Source organism: Lissotriton helveticus (genome assembly GCF_964261635.1).
Source record: "Lissotriton helveticus chromosome 1_1 unlocalized genomic scaffold, aLisHel1.1 SUPER_1_unloc_63, whole genome shotgun sequence".
Classification (NCBI taxonomy): domain Eukaryota; kingdom Metazoa; phylum Chordata; class Amphibia; order Caudata; family Salamandridae; genus Lissotriton; species Lissotriton helveticus.
The window spans coordinates 549,390-562,801 of NW_027611707.1; the positions used below are offsets into that span (position 1 = coordinate 549,390).

At 53.3% G+C, this 13,412-nt stretch overlaps 1 long non-coding RNA gene across 1 annotated transcript in view; it reads left to right on the forward strand.

Annotated features, from left to right (window-relative positions):
• Positions 1 to 40: 40 nt before the first annotated feature.
• LOC144806332 (uncharacterized) overlaps positions 41 to 13,412 on the forward strand; it is a 74,076-nt gene continuing 60,704 nt past the window's right edge. The window contains exon 1 of the long non-coding RNA XR_013605768.1: positions 41 to 198. This is a non-coding gene — a long non-coding RNA (uncharacterized LOC144806332). The remainder of the gene's footprint in view (positions 199 to 13,412) is intronic.

Here is a 13,412-nt window from a genome sequence, read left to right on the forward strand (position 1 = left end):
TGTGGATGAGAACTGCGAATGAGCTGAGGACAGACACGTTCTTCCCTGGTGGAGCGTGGAATAAAGGGCGACACCTGTGGCTCGTTAGCTGACAGCTCAGCGCCAGGACAGGTGAGACGGTGTCCTCGCAGGGACACAAACACAAGAAGGACAGTGACACGATGAATGAGACACACGGAGCGCGAGGCGGAGATTGATGTGAGTGCAGAGCTCCTCGGCCCGGCTCGTCCATTGGGGGGGAGGGGGCGTGTTTCTATTCGTTCTATTTTGTTTGGAGCCTCGCCACTGCCGCCACTTCCAACCGCCATCAGCCAAACCGCAGGAAACCGACTCTGCCGACTTGTAAACATGGTTTTTCCCGTATCGAGTAGTGGCCGTGGGAAGGGCGGGCGCCGCATTGAGCCCTCCCTGTTCAGCTTCGGGAGCAGCCTCGTTGCGCGCGAAGCTCGAGCCATGGCTTCTCTTTCAGTGAAGTCCTTTCTTTTCATACCTGCGTCACATGCAGGCATCGCTGGGAGCCGAAGGCCCATTGGGTTTTTTAACCGTAAGACTGAGTCATGATTTCTGTGCTTCTGTACGGTTCGTGTTTACTTTAACGCTCCTCTCGTCCCTCAAGTATTTATCAGGAGCATTCTGGAATCCTCTGTGTCTTCCTTCGTCACATCCCTTCCAAGCGCGCTCCAGGCGTCCTAATTGCTGTCTGTGGAGCTTCGCATCTCCCTCTCTTTGGCGCGCGCTGTCTGTGGAGCTTCGCAACTCCCTGTCCTCATTGGCGCGCGCTGTCTGTGGAGCTTCACATCTCCCTCTCTTTGGCGCGCGCTGTCTGTGGAGCTTCGCGACTCCCTCTCCTCAGTGGCGCGCGCTGTCTGTGGAGCTTCGCATCTCCCTCTCTTTGGCGCGCGCTGTCTGTGGAGCTTCGCATCTCCCTCTCTTTGGCGTGCGCTGTCTGTGGAGCTTCACATCTCCCTCTCTTTGGCGCGCGCTGTCTGTGGAGCTTCGCGACTCCCTCTCCTCATTGGCGCGCGCTGTCTGTGGAGCTTCGCGACTCCCTCTCCTCATTGGCGCGCGCTGTCTGTGGAGCTTCGCGACTCCCTCTCCTCATTGGCGCGCGCTGTCTGTGGAGCTTCACATCTCCCTCTCTTTGGCGCGCGCTGTCTGTGGAGCTTCGCATCTCCCTCTCTTTGGCGCGCGCTGTCTGTGGAGCTTCACATCTCCCTCTCTTTGGCGCGCGCTGTCTGTGGAGCTTCGTGACTCCCTCTCCTCATTGGCGCGCGCTGTCTGTGGAGCTTCGCGACTCCCTCTCCTCATTGGCGCGCGCTGTCTGTGGAGCTTCGCGACTCCCTCTCCTCATTGGCGCGCGCTGTCTGTGGAGCTTCGCATCTCCCTCTCTTTGGCGCGCGCTGTCTGTGGAGCTTCGCAACTCCCTGTCCTCATTGGCGCGCGCTGTCTGTGGAGCTTCGCAACTCCCTGTCCTCATTGGCGCGCGCTGTCTGTGGAGCTTCGTGACTCCCTCTCCTCATTGGCCCGCGCTGTCTGTGGAGCTTCGCGACTCCCTCTCCTCATTGGCGCGCGCTGTCTGTGGAGCTTCGCATCTCCCTCTCATTGGCACGTGCTGTCTGTGGAGCTTTGCGACTCCCTCTCCTCATTGGCGCGCGCTGTCTGTGGAGCTTCGCGACTCCCTCTCCTCATTGGCGCGTGCTGTCTGTGGAGCTTCGCGACTCCCTCTCCTCATTGGCGCGCGCTGTCTGTGAGCTTCGCAACTCCCTCTCCTCATTGGCGCGCACAGTCCTTGGAGCTACGCGACTCCCTCTCCTCATTGGCGCGCGCTGTCTGTGGAGCTTCGCGACGCCCTCTCATTGGCGCGCGCTGTCTGTGGAGCTTCGCGACTCCCTCTCCTCATTGGCGCGCGCTGTCTGTGGAGCTTCGCGACTCCCTCTCCTCATTGGCGCACGCTGTCTGTGGAGCTTCGCAACTCCCTCTCCTCATTGGCGCACGCTGTCTGTGGAGCTTCGCAACTCCCTCTCCTCATTGGCGTGCGCAGTCCTTGGAGCTTCGCGACTCCCCCTCCTCATTGGCGTGCGCAGTCCTTGGAGCTTCGCGACTCCCCCTCCTCATTGGCGTGCGCAGTCCTTGGAGCTTCGCGACTCCCTCTCCTCATTGGCACGCGCTGTCTGTGGAGCTTCGCAACGCACTCTCATTGCCGCACGCTGTCTGTGGAGCTTCGCAACTCCCTCTCCTCATTGGTGCGCGCAGTCCTTGGAGCTTCGCGACTCCCTCTCCTCATTGGCGCGCGCTGTCTGTGGAGCTTCGCGACTCCCTCTCCTCATTGGCGCGCGCTCTCTGTGGAGCTTCGCATCTCCCTCTCATTGGCGCACGCTGTCTGTGGAGCTTCGCGACTCCCTCTGTTGGTGCGCGCTCTCTGTGGAGCTTCGCATCTCCCTCTCATTGGCGCGCGCTGTCTGTGGAGCTTCGCGACTCCCTCTCCTCATTGGCGCGCGCAGTCCTTGGAGCTACGCGACTCCCTCTCCTCATTGGCACGCGCTGTCTGTGGAGCTTCGCGACGCCCTCTCATTGGCGCGCGCTGTCTGTGGAGCTTCGCAACTCCCTCTCCTCATTGGCGCGCGCTGTCTGTGGAGCTTCGTGACTCCCTCTTATTGGCGCACGCTGTCTTTGTGAAGAGACCGCCCTCCTAGTCAGCAAGGATACTTCAAGAGGACACAGGTGATGCAGACCCTCGTGCCTCTCAAGCTGAGCAATCACTGCAGTTTAAGATATGACACTGGGAGGGACAACATAGATAGCAGCCTTTGAGAGAGAGGAAGAGAGCCCGGAGTTCGTCCTGGCACAGCTTTTTCACGCTATTGTAGGGTGACCAGAGTTCCCCAAAAACGTTTGCAATGCAATAGGTCTCGCATTTGCGAGAATTTAAGCTATTGGCATTGAATGAATGAATGAATTTTTTATTTATTTTGCACAGTTACTTAAAACCATTTGCAATACTACTTGTATGCCAGTTATAAAAGGTTTTAAAAAAACAGCGGTTTATAAAAGAAAACATTTATATACAACAGTCTCGAGGCAATTAAAATACGGTAAATATGTGAATATTTATGTCTGTCCATTGATGACATCACAAGGGTCAGCCAATGCGTCTTTCTTACTAAGTTTCTTGTAATATTTGGCCAAAATGTAAAAATGTAATACCTTCTCCATCTGATTTGAAGGGGGCACATATTACTTATTCTGTGGAGTTAACTGCATATTGCATGACCTGTCTTCTTCCGCAAGCCCTTTTCGCAGCTCTGCCATATATTTCCCAAACCTCGCCAAATCTGCTGGAAGAGAGCAAGAGAAAAGTGCTGCCACCGCTTCTTTTACTGTCCGAACCCCGAGCCGTAGCCAAATTTGTTTTAAATGGGTCTGACGGGGGAGAAGCATCACAGGGCAGCAGCAAATCATGTGTAACAGAGATTCGTGTTTATAGTTGCAGAGTCTGCATCTTGTTTTGTGTTCAAGGGACTTCCATCCGGGATTTAGTTCCTTAATTTGAAGGGGCACTAGTCTAGCCCATATAATGTTTTTTTTTTTTTTTTTTTGAAAAACTTTATTGTCAGGAAGGCAGAAAAGTTATTTACATTGACATTTGCGATCAGTAGTTGCATAGCAGTACAAGTTTGTATCAGCGATACTGATAAAATATACAACAGCTCAACGTCTGTGTTGGAAATGGGATCCCCGGCTGGCCAGGGCTTTCGCCAAAGTCAGTCAGAGACCACCACACCCAAGTCAGGGCAAGGGAGTTACACGCCAAGATAACCCCTACTCACCCTCTAGGTAACGTGGCGCGAGCAGCAAGGCTAAACTTGGAGGCGATGTAGGCTAAGTATTTGCGCATGCACCCCAGCAACAACAACCAAAGGCCCACCACAAAGGAAACTCCACACAAGGTTATATAAAAATAGCCTTTGTATTACACCAAAACACATTAGATAAAACACACACTTTACAATGTGCCAGAGGCACGGGCAGAATTTACAGGGGATATGTACAAGACAGGGCCACCGGGACCACTGTCAGGAATCAGAAGTAGCACTTTCAGAAATAGCACTTAGAAGGTAAAATATAAATTTACTTTAGCACAAAATAGCACACAATATAACAATAGAGCGCACAACCAGTAACTACTGGTAACAGGACCTCACTAGCACCACCTGTACTAGGGAGAAAACAACCACCTATGTATTACAATACCTGTAGGGGTGTAAGAGGAAAACACATGATGCACTGCATGACATTCATTCAGAGGTGTAAAAACAATATCAATTGCGCCAATCTCACGTAAGTCACCCTCTGTGACTGTCCCTAAGCCCTCTGGCCTTGTTGGGGCTAGGACGCCCTGTGTCCAGTGTCAGGGTCCTAAACGTGGCAGCTGCCCACAAAGTGCTGGGCAGCTGAATCACTGTTGGGCCACTGCTGGGCCCTCGAGGCAAACTCCGGGCAGCGGCGGTGAACCCTCAAATTTAGATAGAAGGCGAGGTGGGCTCTCGCTATGGCCACGACAATAGCGGCACAGTCCCTGGCGAGGTGGGCACTCGCCAGGGGCTTCCAAATTGGCAAATAGAGCAGGCAAAAGCACCCAGAGCGCTCTCAAGCGCCAAATGAAATTTAAAGCGCTCCCTGCGCTAAAATGGCAATTTCAAGCGCTATTAAGCGCTGGGTCACAGCAAAGCGCCCTCAAGCGCCAAAAGTCAATAAAAAGTGCTCCCAGGCGCTAGGGGCTAATAAGCCCAGCAGAAGTCCTCCTTGGTAGGCAGGGGGGCAAGACTGGGCCCAGAGCCAGCTCACTGGGTCTCCAGGCAGGGAGACACCCCAAGTGGCGGTCCTCTGGCCCAGCAGCAGCAGCAGCAGCCCCCTCAGGATCCTGGAAGAGAACAAAATCTGTGGGGACACAGCCCCATTTTTATACAGTGCATTCCTTTGTCTGAAGGTGCAGAGTGGGGGCGGAACCAGTCGCAGCTGGTTCTTGAGTACTCTGTTTACCTCAACCACCCTCTCTATTCACTGGCAGGGCTTGGGTCATTAGACACACCACAGGGGGGCGGAGCCAGCATTGTGTGGGGAAAACCCAGCCCATCCAGGACACAGGTACACTCCTCCCACACATCACTCATGCTAATCTCCCACTCACCACCGGGCAGACCCATCCAGACTTCCTGGAGCCTGGCATGCCAGCCAGCTCCAGCCAATCACACGCCAGCACCCTCACAGCACACGTACAGCCATGTCTAGAAATGGCGCTTCGCTACTAGACACATACATGCTGCATACACCGTTGCGCAGCATTCACTCACACGAGTTCACACATACCAGACTCAAGCCTGTACACCCCACGCATCAGGAACTACCAGGGACACATACATTCCCCATGCATTCCTATGGGCGGGCAGGCCTAGCTCAGCACATGCACTCAGAGTGCGCACGCACTTTCCACTGGGACACAGTGAAAGTGCGCAGAATCCAAAAATCACCATCTCCAGGTCACCATTTCAAGCAAAAAGTCTAGGGGTGAACCTGCCCTAAGGGCCAAAGTCCAACAGTCTGTATTTATCTTCACACTATGGACATGGGAGAAATAAGAGCAACCATTTTGTACAAAATCTCACTTACTAATACACCATATCCTAGTTCAGTCCGTATTCTGCCCATTCACATATTACAGTCTGTCCTTAGCAGGTTTTAAGTAACGGAAAAGAATAAGGAAAACAAAAAGAAAAATACATTTTTTTACAGTTACAGAACCTAACTAACGTCATCGCTTCAGTAGAGTGTTGCAGCCTTTTACAGGTAGTTATCTTCCATTGCACATAGTCAGTACATTTTCAAAGGTAATAACATTTTCTCGTTTCACCCCACTACCAAACCAAAGTTCAATATACAGGTTCGCCCCCTCTAGTCATCTTCTTCTTCTGACTCTAAATCATCGTCCTCTGGTAAGGGTGCACATGGCTCCCCCCTGTATTTATTCCACGGCATCCACACTTTGTTCCATTTACGGGGGCATGCCCGCAGTACGTACACCGCCCTTTCCTTCACCATTAGAAGGTCCATATTTCTAATCCAGCCATTCACTGTATGCAACTCTGGAGCACCCCATTTTTGTGCGATGTCTCTTTTGGCCACTGTGACAGCCAATGTGACCCATAATTGTCCATACCTGTTCAGGTCTGTGGGGTCCCAAATGTTCAAGAGGCATTTACGGGGTTCAGGCAGGAGTGATATTTCAAGGGTTTGAGAGACTGTGCGCATGATTTGTCTCCAAACGTTCTGGATTAGTGGGCAGTCCCATAGTGTGTGGAGTAGCGTTCCCTCCTCCCCGCATCCCCTCAGGCAGAAAGGGTGTGGTGCCCGCTGTATCTTGTGTAGAAGCGTCCTGGTGTAATATGTGCGTTGTAGAATCTTCAGTTGTACTAACCTGAACCTAGCCAAGATTCCTACTTCTCTAGGAGACGCAAGCGCCTCGTTCCAATCTGTGTCGTCTATGTCACCTAGTTCCCCCATCCACCTCTCCCTAAGTTTCTGCGTAGGGTCTGTCAGGTTGTTAACCAGCTTTTTGTATGTGAGAGAGGTTGCCTTTTGTTCCATAAAGTCTGTCAATAACCTATCTTCTAGTGGTGACGATTCTGGAAGTGTGGTGTCGGGTGGAATTGCGCGTAGTAGTGCGTGCCGGATTTGCACATATCTGAACGTCTCAGTGGGTCCTAAACCGTACCACCGATCCCTTGTCCCAAAGGTCTCCTACCACTGAAATCCCTATTTGGTCCCATCGTGCGAAACCTTTGCTGGATCTTAGGTTTCCTAGTGAGTTCGCGTCCCATAACGGTGTCATTTTGGTAATCTTCCCTTTCCAGCCTAGTTTGTGCTGTGTGCCATAGGGTCGCTGTATGGAACGTCGGGCCAATCAATTTCCGAACCTGTGAAGGATTGTACAACACTGAGAGCATGCCGTCCGTTCCCAACTGTGACCAGTCCGCCTTGTATGCGGGGTCCTCCCGTGGGACATGGATCCAGTGATTAATTATCTTAAGTTGTGACGCCCAATAGTACAATTGAAGATTGGGTAACGCAATCCCCCCTTCGTACCAGCTCTTCACTAATTTGTCATGTGCTATACGGGCTGGGCCGTTATTCCACAGCAGAGCAGACACCAATGCAGCTACCTGCTGGAAGTAGCGTGGAGTCACCACATAAGGGGCATTTTCTAACACGTAGAGAAATGTAGGGAGCGCCATCATTTTAAATGATGCTGCTCGTCCAAGGAGGGTGAGCGGCAGGGTAGCCCAGTACTTAACATCAGCACGTAGACGTGCCAGTGGTGGTACCAAGTTCTCGGTGTAAAAGTCCGCCGCATTAGAGGTGACGAAAATACCTAACTATTTGAATGAGCCGGTTGCTAATTGCAGGGGGCAGTCATCCCGCAATAACGGCTCCGGGCCTTTAAGTATGAATATTATGGATTTGGACCAGTTTAGGGTGTAACCCGACGCTTTTCCGTGCTCGTCGCACAGGGACAGCAGGGCAGGAATACCCTCATTGGGATTAGCCATGTAGATCAGCATGTCATCTGCATACAGGGAGACTTTATCCTCCCACCCCTCCTCCCAGGCGATGCCTCTAAACAGTGGTGTTGCTCTGAGCAGGACAGCCAGTGGCTCCAGCACTAGTGCGAAAAGCAGGGGCGACAGCGTGCACCCTTGTCTGGTCCCGTGCCCTAGGGGGAAGGCCGGCGAAATGTGGGCGTTCGCTACCACCTGCGCCATTGGCGACTTATACAGTAGCCGTACCCATGTGATATATTTCGGTTCGAAGCCCATACGTGTAAGGACAGCAAATAGATACTCCCACTCCACCAGATCGAAGGCCATTTTGGCGTTAAGGGACAGGATGACAGCCTGCTCGGAGAGGAGATGTGCTCGTGCCAGGACTCCATGGACCCTCCGCAGGTTCAGTGCTGTGCTTCTATGCGGCATGAACCCTGATTGGTCTGGGTGTATGAGGGTAAGCAGGTGTTTGGTCAGGCGTCTCGCCAGGAGTTTCGCCAGGATCTTTGCTTCCACGTTAAGCAAAGAGATGGGTCGGTACGAGGCGCACTCCGTCGGCGCTTTGGCCGGCTTAGGAATGGCTACTATCGTGGCTATGCGCTGATCCAGAGGGAGTTCTGCCCTGTTCACACTCTCTTAATCAGTGTCTAGTTCCTGTTGTGCATCCTGTGAAAGCGCAGGGACAGCAATGTTGTCGAGGGATGCCAACGCCTCCTGTTCTGTAACAACCCGGATTGGCGTGTATATATCCTGATAGTGGCGTGCCAGGGTGCGTACTATTTGTTCAGGGTGTGTCAGCAGCTGACCATCCTGTGCGTAGAGTCTCTGAATACCTCTGTTGCTACCGCTCCGCTTGTCTAACCAGGCCAGCATCTTCCCTGCTTTATCGCCCACATCATATATCCTGTGTGCGGTGCTTGCTAAGTGTCCTTTAGTAACCGATGTGAGATGGGCCAGGTGTTGCTGTTGTCTGAGATGTAGCGTATGTGTGGTGTCGGGGGTAGGGTTTGACATGTGAGCGGCGGTTGCAGTGTGAAGCGCCAATTCTAGCTGAGCGAGTTCACTTCTGGAGTCTTGTTTGTGTCCCGTAATAGCCGCTATGGCTGCGCCGCGCAGGACTGTTTTGTAGGCCTCCCAGAGCACTGAAGGTGAGGAAACCGTCCCCGCATTTTCTGTAAAGTAATCCGTTGTGGCCGTTTTGAGCTTTTTCTTGATTCCGGGGACTGTTAAATAATTGGGGTAAATTGGATAGAGTCTGGCGCGCTTCTTCTCTTTAGTCGTAATGTGGAGGGACAGTGGGGCGTGGTCAGATATACCTCTGGGTAGGATTTCTATTTTGTCGACTGATCCCAGTCCCACCCCCAAAAAGAAAAAGTAGTCCATGTGTGAGAGACTGTTGTGAGTAGAGGAGTAGTGCGTGTATTGAGTCGTTGTGGGGTGCAATTGGCGCCAAACATCTGTGAGGCCTAGCGCCGTCAGAAAACCAGGAAGCGTGGCAGTCCCTCTCTGGCGTTCCCGTACGGGAAAGGTGTCTTGCAAGGGGTCCGTTATGGCATTGAAGTCTCCCCCAATGATCATGTCACCCTCTGGGAGATTAATGAGAAATTGACCCAACGCCGGCAGCGCCGTAGAGTGCAGCGCCGGGGGGATGTACACTGACACCACGTTGAGGGGTCTCCCTTCCCACTGGCCAGACAGCGCCGCAAATCGACCCTGATCGTCTGTCTTACGGCTCTCAACCATAAAGGAGGAGGTCTTTTTGAGGAGTATCCCAGTGCCCCTGGACCCTGTAGGGAATTCCGCGTGTGCCGCCATGATGTACCCTCGTCTGTCTAGTGCTTTGCATGTAGTCCCAGCCAGGTGCGTTTCCTGCAACATCACCAAGTCAGGCCCGTGGCGTTTGATGGTCTGAATGACCAACCCCCTTTTAATTTTGTCCCCTAGGCCTCTAACATTCCACGTAAGCAGTTTTAGGGGGGGTACCACTGTGTCATCGGCGGGCCGCCCTCAGCGGGTATATCTTTATTCTGTCGGGCCATTTAGGTGTACGTCTAGTGTTACTGATGTGTGGAATTGGGGTGGAACATATATGCAATGACTTGTGCTAGAGTACCATGAGTGTATGGCTTGTAGTAGCACGGTGGTTCCTACTGAAGTAACGATGACTGAGAACATTAACCATAACATTACAACTTCCCCCACACCCCCCCCCCCCCGCCCCCTCCCTGCTTCCCTGCACCACGGACGAACTCCTGCCCGCTTCCCCAACTTGGCAGAGTGCTTAATCCCATCCCCGTTCATCTTACTTGCTTGTGGGGTTGGTGAGACCCCTACAGGCACCGGCCATTGCCCGTCCTACTCAGCTCCATCAGCTCCAAGGTCCCAAGGGTTGTAAACATGCTGTCCTTCATGCAACCCACTTAAATCAGCCCCTAACAGGTTGTCCAGAGTCAAGTGGGTCCCTTTCAAGATCCGATTCCAGACCTGCTGCACCCTCCCCGTTCGCGGGGCCTCCGGACGGATGATCTGTCTGCCCTCCGTTGCGCTGGTGGTGTCTGTCCCTGTGTGGGCGCTGGGGTTGGCCCTCCTGTCTCCATCCATCAAGCCATTCCCTGGCCACCTCCGGTGTGTCAAAGAACCATGTTTTTCCTTCAGCCACGATGCGCAATTTGGCGGGGAAAAGCATTGAGTATGGCAGGCCCTTTTCTCGCAGTGTCTTCTTTACTTCCGTGAATGATTTCCTGCGCCTAGCCACCTCAGCCGTGTAGTCCGGGAAAAAGGCTAGAGTTGAGTTCTGAATTTTCACAGGTGGGGAGACCCTCGCTGCCTGCAGGATTGCGTCTCTATCCCTAAAGTTGAACAGTCTGGCCAGCACTGGTCTAGGGTTAGCGCCCGGCTTAGCCGCCCCACCTGGAACACAGTGTGCTCTTTCTACAGAAAAGAAGTGCGATAAGCCTTTAGGTTTCAGCTGGGTTTTGATTAGCTCCTCAACGTATAGATCCATTGCAGCTTTACCCTCCGATTCCGGCAGGCCCAGGATGCGGACGTAGTTTCTTCGGGAACGCCCTTCCTGATCGTCGAGCTTCTCCTGTAACTGTTTAGTGACTCTTTCCATGCGCTCCATGGCTACTTGCAGGTCCGAGGTGTCCTCAATGAGCGACTTCGTAACTACCTCCACTTGGGACACTCTTTCCGCCATTTTCTTGAAGTCTGCCCGGAGCAGTGTCACCTCGGAGGAGATGGAGCCCACTGTCGTCCGGACTTCGGTGAGAGTTTTCATTACGTCCTCCAGGGTCACCTTCGGAGTTCCGCCTGTTTCTAGAGCCGTTCCAGTCGAGTGGCGGCCGCCACTTTGTGATTGTCCATGCTGACTGTATGCAAATTTATCAAGCTTCGCTTGGGTCGACGCACTCCTTGTGCCCTTACCCGCCATGTTGTTGCGCAGGTGGCGGACGTAGTTGTATTCGGCTGTAGTGTCCGTTTTCGGCCTTGGAGGTGCGTGTTATTCCCGGTCGCCAGACAGTCAATTGTGCGACCCACTGGATCCAAGGGGGCTCCGCACCCCCCCCCCCCCCCCCCACAGGGCCTAGGCGCGGCGCAGCCGGCGGCCGTGATGACCAGTACGCCTGCTGTTAAGTCGCTCTGTCGCGGTTTATTGCGTCTTCACTCCTGTCCTCCGCGCTCTTCGTAGCGCTACTAACTGCTGCGCTGCTGTAGTGCTGCACAAGGGGCACCCTGCGGAGTATGCCAGTCGTCCTCCGCGTGTTAGCGCAGCTCCGCCAGAGCGGGATCGGCTACGCAACAGAATGTCTTATGCGCCGGGTACCTCTATGGAAGCATTCACACGGAGCCTCTCCCACGCTAGGATAATGGGGCTGAGACCCGTCTCTTCGTTAATGTGCTTTGCGACTCTGGTCGGTTACAGCGCGGGTGGAGGGCAGGGGTCCTGGATCAAGGTGCCTTACCCCGCAGCATGCATGGCGTGTCCGGTCCCCTGCGTCTTTCAGTATGGCGCCGCCTGAGGACCAGGGAGACCCTCGTCCCCGCCGGCAGTTGCGCTGCCTCTGGACGGCATCCGCAGCCAATCTCGCTCCTCACAGTCCCCTCGGTACACGCAGGGGTCGACGCTGGACAGGTGGCGCGCTCCAGCACCTCGCGCGACAAAGTTCAGTGGTGGCTGGCTGGCCGGCCGGCCGCACGCACAGCGCCCGGGCCAAGGAGGGTGAACTTCCGCCCGGGTTCTCTCGTCACTTTAGGTCGGTGCGGCCAGGCAGGCGCAGGCCTCTGCACACCGCCTCAGGATGGATCAGTTCCCGGCGTCCAGTCACTGCCGGGATCGGATTAGGCTGTGCCGCTTGGGTCCCCAAGCCGATGTCGCTCCTTCGAGCTGGAAAAAAGTCGGATCAATGTACGGATTGTGAACGCGGGCCGGTTTGCCTGGAGGAGCTCGCTCTTCAAGCTGCCGCCATGCTCTGCAGTTGGCCACGCCCCTCTCCCATATAATGTTTTTAAGTGCGTTCCTTCCCAGCGCTTGGCTAAGGTAGGACTGGATCTTATGCCCAATGTATGATGTTGCCAACCCGGGTGGCCCTCTTCTTGACGCATATTCTGCTAGATCATTTGTATGTGACAGGAGAAAGCATTGTTTGTTTATTGCATTTTTGATCGCCAGATAATTTACTGATCCCTCCTACCAATTTTCGATTGCTAACCCCAAGGTTTCCACTGCTGTTTCCTTGTAACCTTGCCACGGGTTAGCTACCGGCCTCCCGGACCCAGTGGAATGTTTAATCAGGACTTCAGCAATCGGATTGAGCCTTATTTGGCTAGATCCACTGTCACTCTTTTGGGTGATTTTAACTTCCATTTGGAGAAAACTCTGTGCTCTAAAACGCAGGTTTTCCTGGGAACTATGGACTCCTGTGGCCTTCCTCAGCTGGTGAGGAGCACCTCTCATACGGCGGACACATTCTGGACGTGATCTTCTCTAACGATCCGAGGATGGAGGTGAATGATCCCATCCCACTCTCTTGGTCTGATCATTACGCCATTCCATTTTTTCTGCGAATTGCAGAATCCCACCCAGGTCCCAATTTTAAGAACAGGGTGGAGATGAAGAGAAACCGTAGCCGCATAAATAAGGAGGGTCTTCTAATTAAGCTTAGTAATTATTGCTGTCTCCCCCACCTGGTTGTTAACTCAATCTATGATGATTTTTCCAACTGGCTCTTGGCAGCTCTGGAGCATTATGTGGCCAGAAAACGCCCTTCAGCACCCTGGTTCACCGAAAGGTTGAGAAACCGTAGGCAGGTATGCCGACAGCAGGAAAAAATATGGCGCTGTGAGCTTATCCCAGCCGAAAGGGACCTGCATAAACTCAGATTGAAGGAATATAGGTTAGCTATTAATGAGGAAAAGGTTATCTACTATTCCAAGATGACGGAATCCATTAAATCCCACAGGGAACTCTTCATTGTGATTAATTCCCTCCTAGCCCCCTCGGCCTCTGCCAACACCGAGGTCTCCCAGGAGCTATGTGATAAAAGGGCATGCTTTTATACTGACAAAATCAAGCACATATATTTTTCCCTGGAGATATCCAAAGTCGGAGGGTCAAAGGCCGATCGTCTGTCAGATTCTCTGGAAGCTCCTCCAAAGGATTGCCCCTTGAGCGTCTTTCCCCCTATACTTCAAGAAGACACGGAGCGGATGGTAGGGGGAATTAGATCTGGCTCCCCTATGGAGCCCTGTCCCCTGAAGATCCTGAAACTAGGAATGGAGGCTATTGTTCCTACTTTGACCGTAGTTCTTAAT